Below are 12,905 nucleotides of genomic sequence, written 5' to 3'. Positions count from 1 at the left end.
AGAGACAGGTCACCAAGGAGCAGCTAGGGGTTAGACAGTACAGAGACAGGTCATCAAGGAGCAGCTAGGGGTTAGACAGTATAGTACAGGTGCATCAAGGAACAGCTAGGGGTTATACAGTACAGAGGACAGGTCATCAAGGAGCAGCTAGGGGTTTAGACAGTACAGAGACAGGTCATTAAGGAGCAGGTAGGGGTTAGACAGTACAGAGACAGGTCATTAAGGAGCAGCTAGGGGTTAGACAGTACAGTACAGGTCATCAAGGAGCAGCTAGGGGTTTAGACAGTACAGTACAGGTCATCAAGGAGCAGCTAGGGGTTAGACAGTACAGTACAGGTCATCAAGGAGCAGCTAGGGGTTAGACAGTACAGGTCATCAATGAGCAGCTAGGGGTTAGACAGTACAGGTCATCAAGGAGCAGCTAGGGGTTATACAGTACAGATAAAGGTCTTCAAGGAGAAGCTAGGGGTTATGCCGTCTGGCTCTTGGATTTCAAACAAGGAACCTTACTCCATCCTCACCACTGTACTATCCTGCCACCTTTCAATAATGCTGTTATAAAATATACCTATTTTAGAGTAGGCCTACTCTAAAATAGGCCTATTTTAGAGTTGGCCTATTTTAAGTAGTCTATTTGTTTAAGATGTTTTTACATCGAAGAGAAATATTGATTGCTTGGATATTTTATCAACATTTTTTTATCAACAATTGCTCATATGTGTTTTCTACTAAAACATGTTCATAAAAAAGTGTTGCTTGTTGGAAAGGTTTAAAATATCTTGTGGAAATCTCTTTTCAAGATGCAGGCCTTTATTTATTCATGTGTTGTGTGAACATTGTTTGAATCATTGGCCGACATGTTAATAAAAAATGAATAAATACAAATTATGTCTTCCCCTCATCTTCTGCCTAGAGGCAAGAGGATGAGATGAGAGGAGGAGAGGGATCCACAAGACGAGAGAGGAGAGGAGGGGAAGAGAGGTCTGAGGATGGAGAGGAGGGAAGGAAGGGAGGAGAGGTGAGAGGAGAGGAGAGGGAGGGAGGAGGAGGAAGGATAAGAAAGAAAGGATTTGAGCACGTGGGTTCTGTCAGAAGAACAGATGGCTCCTTCACCAAAAATGTGTGTGTGTCCGGGCGTGGGCGTGTGCATGTTTGTGTTGTGTGTGTGTGTGTGTGCGTGTTGCGAATGTGCGTGTGCGTGTGTTTGTGTCAGTTTGTGCTTGTTTGTGTGAGTGTGTGTTTGTGTGCATCTGCGTGCCTGTGTCTAACTGTCTGTCTACGAGTGTCTCTATTAACCTCCCGTCCACAGATGACTGCTAGGCACCTAAAAGAGATTAGGATTACATTAGATTAGACGGGGGGGGGGCCAGACCACCTCTATACCAACCGCGTTCAGTGTCTACCCCATCAGTCAGTGAACTCCCATCCTGTAGATATAGGATGTCTTTGCTGTTATGTGAGGCAGTTGATTATAGATGTACCTATTTGGCACGTAGTAACATCCAAACGTAGATTTTTTTGTGAGATGTGACATAAAATCATGAAACAATAAAAATCCTATCTGAATTAACACATTTATTTCAGCCGCTGTGATCTATAAATGGGTTTTAATATTCAGATGAGAAATGTTTTGACTCTAAGACTATAAATATTTCATGCAGACATCACTTAGCCTTGTACTTTGGTTTACTCTGAGCATTTCAATGACACAAAAAGTGTCCACACTTCTGTAACTCCGTGTTGAAAGAAGTGTTTTTTTTCATCGGATATAAATCTAATGTTTAAATCTCTTTCATATTCAGTTATACAATGACACAATAGGTGCCCCAATTCTGTTTTCAAACATACCATATACTGAATCATATATAATTGATTATTCATAATATTTAAACGGAAAGGGGGAGAAGGCGAATGAAAATGAAGCCTGTAAAACAGAAATATAGGCCTATAAATTACCAGCCGTTAAATTACCTTTCACTTAAATGGTTGAAAGTATATGGCAGCACAATGTCTGATTCCTGCCAAAAACCAGCAGGAATAATTATAGCATACTTTCCAGAAATATAGCCAGAATTAATAATGCATTAGCTGTGTGTTGTGTGTGTGTGTGTGTGTGTGTGTGTGTGTTGTGTGTGTGTGTGTGTGTGTGTGTGTGTGTGTGTGTGTGTGTGTGTGTGTGTGTGTGTGTGGTGTGTGTGTGTGTGTGTGTAAAACGTGCGCTCACGCTTGCTGCTTGTGACAGATAAATGAAGTGGTGGAGCAGTTGGCGTGCAAAGGGGGTGAGCCGCGAGTGGTAGAGATGAGGAAAGAGAGAGGGCCAAAGAGGGATGGAGATGAGTAAAGAGAGGGAGACAGAGAGGGGTAGAGATGAGGAGAGAGGGTTAGAGATGAGAACAGAGAGGGGAGGAGAGAGAGGGTAGAGATGAGGAGACAGAGGGAGACAGAGAGGCGTTAGAGATGAGAACAGAGAGGGGAGGAGAGAGAGGGGAAGAGATGAGGAGAGAGAGGGGTAGAGATGAGGAGCAGAGAGGGTAGAGCTTGAGGATAGGAGAGAGGGGTAGAGATGAGGAGAGAGAGGGAGACAGAGAGGGTTAGAAATGAAACAGAGAGGGCGGAGAGAGAGGGGAAGAGATGAGGAGAGAGAGGGGAAGAGATGAGGATGAGAGAGGGGTAGAGATGAGGAGAGAGAGGGGTAGAGATGAGGAGAGAGAGAGGGGTAGAGATGAGGAGAGAGAGGGAGACAGAGAGGGTTAGAAATGAAAACAGAGAGGGGAGGAGACGGAGAGGGGAAGAGATGAGGAGAGAGAGGGAAGAGATGAGGAGAGAGGGGTAGAGATGAGGAGAGAGAGGGGTAAGAGATGAGAGAGAGAGAGGGAGACAGAGAGGGTTACAGATGAGAACAGAGAGGGGAAGAGATGAGGAGAGAGAGGGGTAGAGATGAGGAGAGAGAGGGTGGGAGATGAGGAGTGAGAGGGTGGGAGATGAGGAGAGAGAGGGTGGGAGATAAGGAGAGAGGGGTGGGAGATAAGGAGGAGAGGGTGGAGATGAGGAGAGAGAGGGGTAGAGATTAGGAGGGAAAGGGGGAGAGATTAGGAGAAGGGTAGAGATCAGGAGAGATGAGGAGGGAGAGGGCTGAGATGAGGGGAGAGAGGGGGACAGAGAGAGGTAGAGATGAGGAGAGAGAGGGGGACAGAGAGGGGAAAGTGTGAGGCAGGAAAGGTCTCATGATCACGGTCCATCTGATGAAGAAGCAGAACATCATGGCTGCAGGAAGAGGGGGGGAGAGGAGGAAAGACCTTTTCCTACACAGCAGAACCAGTATAAGACACATAACGCAGTGTGTGTGTGTGTGTGTGTGTGTGTGTGTGTGTGTGTGTGTGTGTGTGTGTGTGTGTGTGTGTGTGGTGTGTGTGTGTGTGTGTGTGTGTGTTCAAGAGAGTCATTAGGTGTGTGTGTGAGAGTCATTAGGAAGTGTAAACAAAAACAGAAATCTGACAGCTTCAGTGAGAGACAGACTTTTTTGCGAGTTAGCTTTTTTAATCTATACATTTTACCAATTACCTTTCATGACTGCTCTTGTTTTAAAGGGGACATATATCACCAGGTGTGAGTGTAATTAGCATTAAAAGCCGTTTTGAAAATGTGCAGCTTCTGACATCACAGTTGGCGTGTCCACCTATATGTGTGCTGGATAGATGAGCAACGTTTGCTACGGTGCACTGGGTAGGCTGGTAAACTGAGCTTTCCATCACACATCTAGGTGGACACCCATGGTTCAGGTTGTGGTTCTTGATCATAAGCCCTATATCTGGATCATTAACCTATGCCGTCGCTCTCTAGCCCCCCTCTCCTCGGAATGCTCCTGGTGGACCACGGTCCCTCTGGTGGTCCGCTTGGTATTCCAGTGTCTCTGGTTGCAGCCTCTTAAGATGCAAGCAGATAACATGGCTGGCAGGCCACCACTTAGGGTACAGTTACCCTCGACCCCACCCCTCCACCCCTCATCGATCACCTGCAACGCTCCACTGATCTACTCAATCTCACTCACTCAAACACACACACACACACACACACACACACACACACACACACACACACACACACACACACACACACACACACACACACACACACACACACACACTTACATATTCGTACACAACATGCACTCATGCACTAATGTATACAAACACACATGCTCATGCATGCAAATACACACACACAGACACACCACATACACACACACAAGGACACACGCACACACACACACTATCATGGTTGCACCCCAGGGGGCATTTTGCACTCTTAAAAGCTCTTAATTTGAAAGCAGTGTTGCTGCAGTTCCAGTTTCACTTTGGTACTCCATGAAGATATACTTTAAAACAAATGCTGTGAAAAAAACATTGAAACATAATTGTATCCACTGCCTGTTAAAGCATGGTTTTATGGTAAAGTGTGAAAATGAATGGATTAGACTCATTTTGATGATGTGGTTTATCTAAAGGTTGAGGTGTTTGACTATCACCTAAAGATTATTGATCAAACCCTGATGTCCGCTCCCCAAGCAATCACTGGGGCATTGAACTACAGGCAGATGTTAGATTGTTTTATAGCAATGCTACTTCTTCCAAATGAAGAAGCTGCCGAAGAAATGGAAACCTTAAGGATTTAGACAGAATGGTTTGGAGCGCTATGTTGCGTTACTGAGCTGGTCCCAGGATTCAACCACCATTTCACATCTGCTCGCGCAGGCCAGACATATTTAGATGCATGATGAATTAAAGGAGCCTTTCAGCTGTTGAGACATGATCTGTATTGAAAGTGGGTCATCTATGTAGTTCAATAGTAAGGAAAATTAGTACATTTCTACTTTGGTGCCTTCTTGACCAAAAAACGCAGACAGTGACTTTCTGGCGCTTGTGGATTAAAGATGACAATTCCCACAATGCCAATCAGCGTTCACTCCCTGAGGGACGTAACATAACAGCCAATCAGCGTTCACTCCCTGCAGTCCAGAGTGAATCATAGCAGGAGGAGAAAGTGATTGTTGCCGTTTTTATGTAATATTATTAGAGCTGTCAAGCGATTAAAATATTTAATCGTGATTAATCGCATTAATGTCATAGTTAACTCACGATTAATCGCAAATTATTTTTCTATGCTAAATATCCCTTGATTTTTTTGTCCCATAATTCTTCTCATTTTAATTCTCTTATCAACATGGTGAAGTGCATCGGCTTGCCTGTGCAAATGATTTTTTATTGATAACAACATTGGCATATACTGATCAAAACAGGACGATACAAAAAAAGAGCCTATAGTGCAATTAAACGACTGCTTTGAACAAATGTCATTTGAACATAGCAGTCAGGCTACTGCTTCTTTGTTTTGAGCCAAAGGAAAAAAAAAAAGAAAAAAAAGAAATATATATATTTGCGTTAATCGCGCGATTAATTTTTTAACGCCGTTGAAATTGGTTTGCGTTAACGCCGTTAATAACGCGTTTAACTGACAGCTCTAAATATTATATAATTTATAATGCTATCTATATCATATAATATATAATATCACGGCCAAAATCTGCGTCGGGTTCTCGGATGTCTCTGGTACTTCCTCAACAACAAGGACTTGTAGTGGGGGTTATCTCGGCCAGATTTCTGCTCGGGTACCCGATGGGTGACAATTTGGATGAAACCGGTGAAAAATAATGTACTGTGTAAGATAAGAGTGCGGGTCGGGTCAGACGCCTGCACAGCGCGGGACGATCGCTGCTTTTGCGATTGCGAGCGAGTCTTCCGGGTGCTGGATATGTTATTCAGGAGCAGAGGAGTCAACCTAAAACCGTCCACAGTGGATGATGGGCTTTGCACAGCAATCTAAAGCACAACGCCAACACCAGATAATGTATTTCCCAGGCGTTCCAGCTGATGTGTCCAATTTCCCTTCAGGTGCGGGTCGGGCGTCAGTATCAATTTATAGCGGATTAATAATTTGCATGTGCGGATTTACAAAATAAGACCCTTGTATTTATTTTTGGCCATTTTTTAAGAAGAATCGGGGGAAGAAACTTTGGCTTTGACTCTGTAGTCCAGATTGAACCGCGACTTCAGATTGATGGGGAAGGACCAGAGATGTTGGAGAACCCGACACAGTCGTTTATTCATAATATAATCCGGAGGCACACAAAGTGATATTTAAGCAATAGATCACGCCAGGCTGTGGTATGTGCTCATTATACCACTGTTTAAGGGGCGTTGTCCGGCCCCGACGCGCAGCGGAGGGCCGGCGACCCCCTTCACAGTGGTATAATAAGCACATGCCACTGACTGAAGTGATCTATTGCTTTATACAACGGTTACTGTTATGGCGAAACGAAAGTCATAGACACACTACATTTAAAAAGAAACCAAGAAAGTCAAAGTAGCCGTTTTATTAAAGTACTACCAAAAAGTAGTCCCTCCTGGCTGCCTTCAAAATGCACGACGGTCGCTCTGCAACACACTTTAGCGTCCCTCCGAGAGAACGGTTGTAACGATTTCCACTTCAAGGCGCGGAGTGATACTTTCACAAAATGATCGGGCGTCATAGCAGTTATGTATACGCTCATTATACAACAGTTAGGAACCAATCAGATCGCTGGATTTAGGCCCCCCGTTGTATAATATATATTATAGTATAGATGTCTATATAATTAACGACTGCGTCTCTGGTACCTCATTGCATCTTTAGCGCTCGTGTTATCTACCGGTCACACCGGTAACGTCAAAATCCATACCGTAGCGCAAATTCACACCGGTGTACTCTCTATACCGTTTATACCATAGACCACTAAGTCCCATCCACTGGCACTGATCTGTTATTGGTCTGTAGCGTCAGTGGGTCCCACCCCCTATAGGCGGGTTTGAAATGTAGGAACTAGTGCTTGTAGTTTTTTAGAGCCCCCCCCCCCGCTCTTACACTTCCTGCTTTAAATGACGCAAAAATCATAATTTTGTGTCATTTAAAGCAGGAAGTGTTAGAGGCAGATACGGATCAATCCCAACTCAAGGAAATAGGGAAAACCATTCAAAAATGTGAAGCTTAATGCAAATGGGTGAAGGGTCCCTTTAACTAAACGCAAAGAGCCCATCGAGGTATACTGAAGCCAGGAGCTGTTAAGGTGCGGCCACACCAGACGCGTATCTCGCGTACTTCGCGTCTAAAATCGCCATTTTTTCCATAGGGTACCATTGGTTTAATACGCGTATTACGCGTTTCACGCGTAATACGCGTATAAGCAACATTGTACGCGCGTATAGCGCGTATGTGGCGCGTATATTTACGCGCAATACGCGCAATACGCGTGTATATCGCGTATATCGCGTACATTTCAAGAGTTCAAAAAATTGAACTTTTTACGCGAAGTACGCGAGATACGCGTCTGACGATTAGCCGCGTTGCCCAATCAGCGTTGAGCTTGACCCGACGTCACTGGCAGAGAGTAGTGAGCTTGGACAGAAGCATACGGCCGACATCTTTCTTTATTCTGTGTGGAAATAGTAACATAGTTACGCCATTAAATGCTTTTATGGAAACATTTCTAGCGAGAAATGTGCATTTTACTTTCATAATGTTCGCTCGGTGAATGTGAAGGATGTTTGGTTTGATAGTTATGACGAAGAGGGAACGCTCCGTTCACTTGCATGGACAGAGTCTCTGGTTACTAAGCAACCTCAACGTCTTGGCGGACTATATATCTGCTGATCAACACTACGAATGCTGGAAACACACCAGACACACCATGTGAAGTTATTTAACCCGATTATTGTTATTTATATCCGAGATTATTTAATCTAACCCGATCTAACTCTATCACCCAAACACGGCGGCGTTTGGGTTCCTACCTCGGACTCCAGCGCAGCTTATCATGGGGCAACACACACACACACACACACACACACACACACACACACACCCACACACACCACCACCACACCCAATGTTGGAGCCTTTACCGTGGGGAGCCTCATCCTGGGGCAAGACACACACACACACACACACACACACAGCCAACGGCCGACACTTTCTTTATTCTGGGTGGAAATAGTAACATAACATAACATTTGGTTTGATAGTTATGACGAAGAGGGAACGCTCCGTTCACTTGCATGGCATTGGACTCATCTAGGCGAGTGACGTATGCGCGTATGGCGCGTATTGCGCGTATGTTGACCATTTTGACACAAAATGGTCAAGCAACATTTTACGCCGCGTATCTCGCGTAAAAATTACGCGAGATACGCGGTCTGGTGTGGCCCGAACCTTTAGGCCTGTGTGATATTACAGGGCTGTGTGGTTACAGGGCTGTGGATATAGGTATGTGGTGTACAGTGATGTTACAGGGTGTTGGTTACAGGGATGTTATGTTACAGGGCTGTGGTGTTACAGGGCTGTGGTGTTACAGGTTTGTGATGTTACAGGGTGTTGATACAGGGCTGTGGGTTTACAGTTGTTACAGTGCTGTGGTTGTTACAGGTGTTACAGTGCTGTGGTGTTACAGGTGTTGCAGGGCTGTGGTGTTACAGGTGTTCCAGGGCTGTGGTGGTACAGGGTGTGTACAGGGCTGTGGTGTTTACGGGACTCTCTAAATTGACGCCACTTCGACCTGGGCGGGACTTTACGTCCTCCGTCACTCGCTATGGGTTTGCATGTGTGCGCGTAGCCGTTTTGTATCAGGGATCTGTGCACGAACTCCCTTGCACTACAGATTACGAGCGTCCAGTGTCGTACGCGATGGAGGGTGGGTGACATTCCTACAGTCTGTGATGATAGGCTATATTCTACAAAGGACTTACTATTACTAGCGATTAACATGACGAAACAACACGAACTAAGCTAACATTAGACTATAGCCATACCAGATAACGCCATACCAGCTAACCCTAACTATTTCTATTAAACTCTGAACCATTTTGCAACAGGCAACTGTGTGTTGGTGCGTCTATTGCTTCCCACGTCTGCGTTCTGCATCTTCCCACATCCTGGCTAATAGTTTCAGCTTTTGTACTGTATATCAGAACATGATCCCCTGTCCCACACTGCATGACTTGTTGATGTTTTGTGAAGCACGCCACGCATTTCTCTAGGTATCTTAAGTTTCCTACTGGAAGTCATCCCCAAAACTTTGGACTTTGTTATTGTAAGAAATATTGGGTGTTGCTAAAACGGACACTTTGTGGTCTTTACCCTTAGCGTTACCCTAACCTAACCCCCCCAGTACATTTCTTCATCATAAACTACAAAGTTACAGGCAAAATGGCATACAAACATCCAGTTCAATTGAATGAAAAAAGCTACTTCAGGAAGGAATCGAACCCCTATCCCCGCGTTACTGAGTTGTTTCTCTGACCACTAACCCATCAGGTCGTAAGTACATGCGATTCAAGAGTTAACCACTTGACAATTCTTTAAACTTAGGTTGCCTAGAAATTGTAAAGACAGTGATGTGTTGTACATTGTGCGGGTATCCGTCACTCGTCTCACAGCGATGTGTGTGCAGTCCAAAATGAAGAAAAACCTTGCATCACTAGGGAATCGAACCCCCAATCATCAGTTTGGTCGTTGGTAACTGTAAACAAAGAGATCGCATTTTGTTTAACTGCTAAACGGGTTTATGCGTTCACTGAACAAAGATTATGGAAATAAAGACCACTTTTCCATCAGAAAAATCATCAGAAACCGTTATTACCAACCCATAGACACTAAAGCCAAAACCTTTCTCACATGCACACCCATCGCGAGTGACGGCTATGCGCACCCATGCACACCCATAGCGATGGACGTAGGACGTAAAGTCCCGCCCAGGTCGAAGTGGCGCGATTTAGAGAGTCCCGTGGTGTTACAGGGCTCTGGTGTAACAGTGATGAACAGGGCTGTAACACCACGTTCTTCCCAGCAGTATGAAGGCTTTTGTGGTGGGTGGTGTCGTCTAGGTGTGTCTCCTCGATGACAGGCTCCAGCTGTGAATATATGTGATGAATATATTCATGAATAAAAACACATTAATTAAATACCTTCCCTGCACCGGGGGTTAGGTGATTGGTAGAAGACTGACAGACTGAGGTGATATCAGGGTGATATGCTCGAGTATATGGTTGACTTATTACAAAAGCTGTCGTGTATACTGATTTTATGGCTCGATTGACTTTGTCCTTACCTATCATTTGATTAATAAATAAATAAACAGAAACATTTTATTGACTCTACAAGTTGTCTTCCATGTTCTATGTCACTACTCTAACATGAACTGTTGGATGTTACTTTTGCAAAGCAATGAAAGAAAAACTTGGAAACGGTTGAGTGAAAAGTGTGTGTTATTAAATAGGGAGTAGATCTGAGAATAGTGTTGCTGTGAATTGCATCATCTTGTTATTATTGGAGGTTTTTACTGCTTCATGGAGATATGTCTTAAGGAGTCCTTATCGTTTTAATGTTTTATTTTCTAAGGATTTACTACGTGTGTGTGTGTGTGTGCGTGTGCGTGGTGCGTGTGGGCGTGTCGTGCGTGCGTGTGTGAGCAGCCCCTTCCCCGGTCAGCTTGGTGAGGAGGTGGGCCTCCGGGAGGAAGCAGCATCACGTGTCCTGGCTGGTAGCCCGACCGGCCCAACGGCATCATCTTGGAGTACGAGGACCAAGTACTTTTGAAAAAGGTACTGCATCCCCCCACCTTACTGCAGTACAATCTAGTACACAGTACGTTGAAAAGTGTACTGCATCCCCCCACCTTACTGCAGTACAACCTATACACAGTACTTTGAAAAGGTACAAGGCGGCACACCACATTACTGCAGTATCACCTAGTATACAGTACTTTGAAAAAGGTACTGCATCAGCCAACTATACAGCAGTACTGAATACCTAGTACCAGGTACTTTGAAAGGGTAATGTGTCACACCACTACACTGCAGTAATGAATATCTAGTACTAGTACTTTGAAAAGGTACTTTGCCACACCAGGAGTACTACTATCCAATGATGTGGTATCTTTACTTGTAGTAGCGTGTGCCAGGTTTATTTATCACAAAACATCACTACAGCGTGGAAACACATCCAGAGCACATCAGAGAAGAAGAAGAGCTAAGCTCTGAAGCTTCAGTTGATGCGGCTATGCTCCTGTATTCGCTTACTCATCCGCATTCGTTACCTACTGCACTTCTCCGGCCCAAGTTAGAAGCCTGCGGTGGACCGGTGGAGGCTATCCTGTTTCAGGAGCCGGACTATGATGGACTCAGAAACCCAACACTCCAATTAATGTTTAGTGATCCTCTCTGTCGCTCTCTCTCTCTTTCTCTTTTGTCTCTCCCCTCCTCTCCCTCTCCCTCTCTCGCTCGCTCTCTCTTCTCTCTCTGTCTCACTGCTCTTGGAAGGTCTGGAGAGGAGGAGGGCGGAGTATTGGAGGGATAAAGAGGAGTGGGAGGAGTTAGAGGATGGGGTGGAGGGGAGGAGAGATTGGGGAGGAGAGAGGGTGGGTTGGCAAGGTAGATAGGAGGTGGAGGGAGAGATGAGATGGAGGGAGTTGGAGGAGAAGGTGAGAGGAGAGGAAGGAGGACGAGGGGATGGAGAGGGAGGTGGAGGAGAGACCGAGGGGAGGAGGAAGACAGGGGGTTGACAGGGGGTAAAGGAGAGTAGGTATTGGAGGAGGTGGGGGTAGGTGTAGGTGTACAGGATATGGAGAGAGGTAGACCGGAGAGTCCAGGAACAGGCTGGTCAATGCGGTCGGCAAATGGAGAGGTAGTCTAATGGAGGCCACTTAGACCTGTTTTAAATATGGTGTGGTTATTGTGGAGAAACTGATCCCTGCTATACACACTCCAACACAAGGCATGCACACACAGTACTGCACCACACACACACACACACACACACACGCACCGTCACACGCACACAGTACTGTACACGCACACAGGCATACACACAGTACTGCAAACACACTCACACACACATACACACAGAACTGCACACATAGACACACACACAGGCATACACACACGGTACTGCACACACACACACCCACCCACACACACACAGTACTGCACACACACACACACAGTACTACACGCACACACACACAGGCATACACACACAGTACTGCACACACACACACACACACACACACTGACACAGACACACACACACACACACACACGCATACACACACAGCAATACATTTCTTCCTACTTCCGATCTGCTTCTATGGAAGCCAATCACCAAGCTCGCTTTTCCACCTGGTTTGCTATTGGCTGGTTTAACACAATGACGACAGGGAAGCGACTGCAGGCAAACAATTGCGTACAGAGTAATTTGAACTACGCCCGTTGCCTCCCCAGACCAACGTGTAATCTACTATTGGGCCTTGGTCTGGCAATGGCCAGGCTACCACACAGGCACATACATACAAAGTCCTGCACTCAGGCACATACACACACAGTCCTGCATGCTCATGCGTGGTCACAGGATTAGGGCTGGATGCCTACAAGGATGCCTACAGAGAGACTAGGGCATTGAACCCACAACCTTTCATTTGGTAGTCCCCTAGTCTATCGTGGCCCTGCCCCGGTCTATCCTGATAACATGAATCTATCATCATGTGATATATGTTAGACTGTGAAGTATTACATTAAGAAGTAACACAGACCCCCCCCTCCCCCGCTTCTCTGTCTTCTCTGCCCCCTCAGGAGCAGGAGTCAAGCTACACGATCATGAAGTCCCAGCTGACGGAGATGGTGGTGGAGGGTCTGAAGCCGTCTCTCCGCCTACATCTTCCAGGTCAGGGGTCAGGCGGGGGTTGTTGTTGGGATTTGGTGGAGCCCGTAGCTTTAGATTAAGCATCTGTCCCGACGCGGGCTCCATGTTAAAGCTGGGGTATG

At 45.7% G+C, this 12,905-nt stretch overlaps 1 pseudogene; it reads left to right on the top strand.

Annotated features, from left to right (window-relative positions):
- LOC130372761 (ephrin type-A receptor 5-like) overlaps nt 1-12,905 on the top strand; it is an 88,723-nt pseudogene that overhangs the window by 60,303 nt on the left and 15,515 nt on the right.

Source organism: Gadus chalcogrammus, chromosome 19, assembly GCF_026213295.1.
Source record: "Gadus chalcogrammus isolate NIFS_2021 chromosome 19, NIFS_Gcha_1.0, whole genome shotgun sequence".
In the NCBI taxonomy this organism is placed as follows: Eukaryota; Metazoa; Chordata; class Actinopteri; order Gadiformes; family Gadidae; genus Gadus; species Gadus chalcogrammus.
Note: the sequence above shows the minus strand (reverse complement) of the source record. Positions and strands in the feature narration are given on the sequence as shown.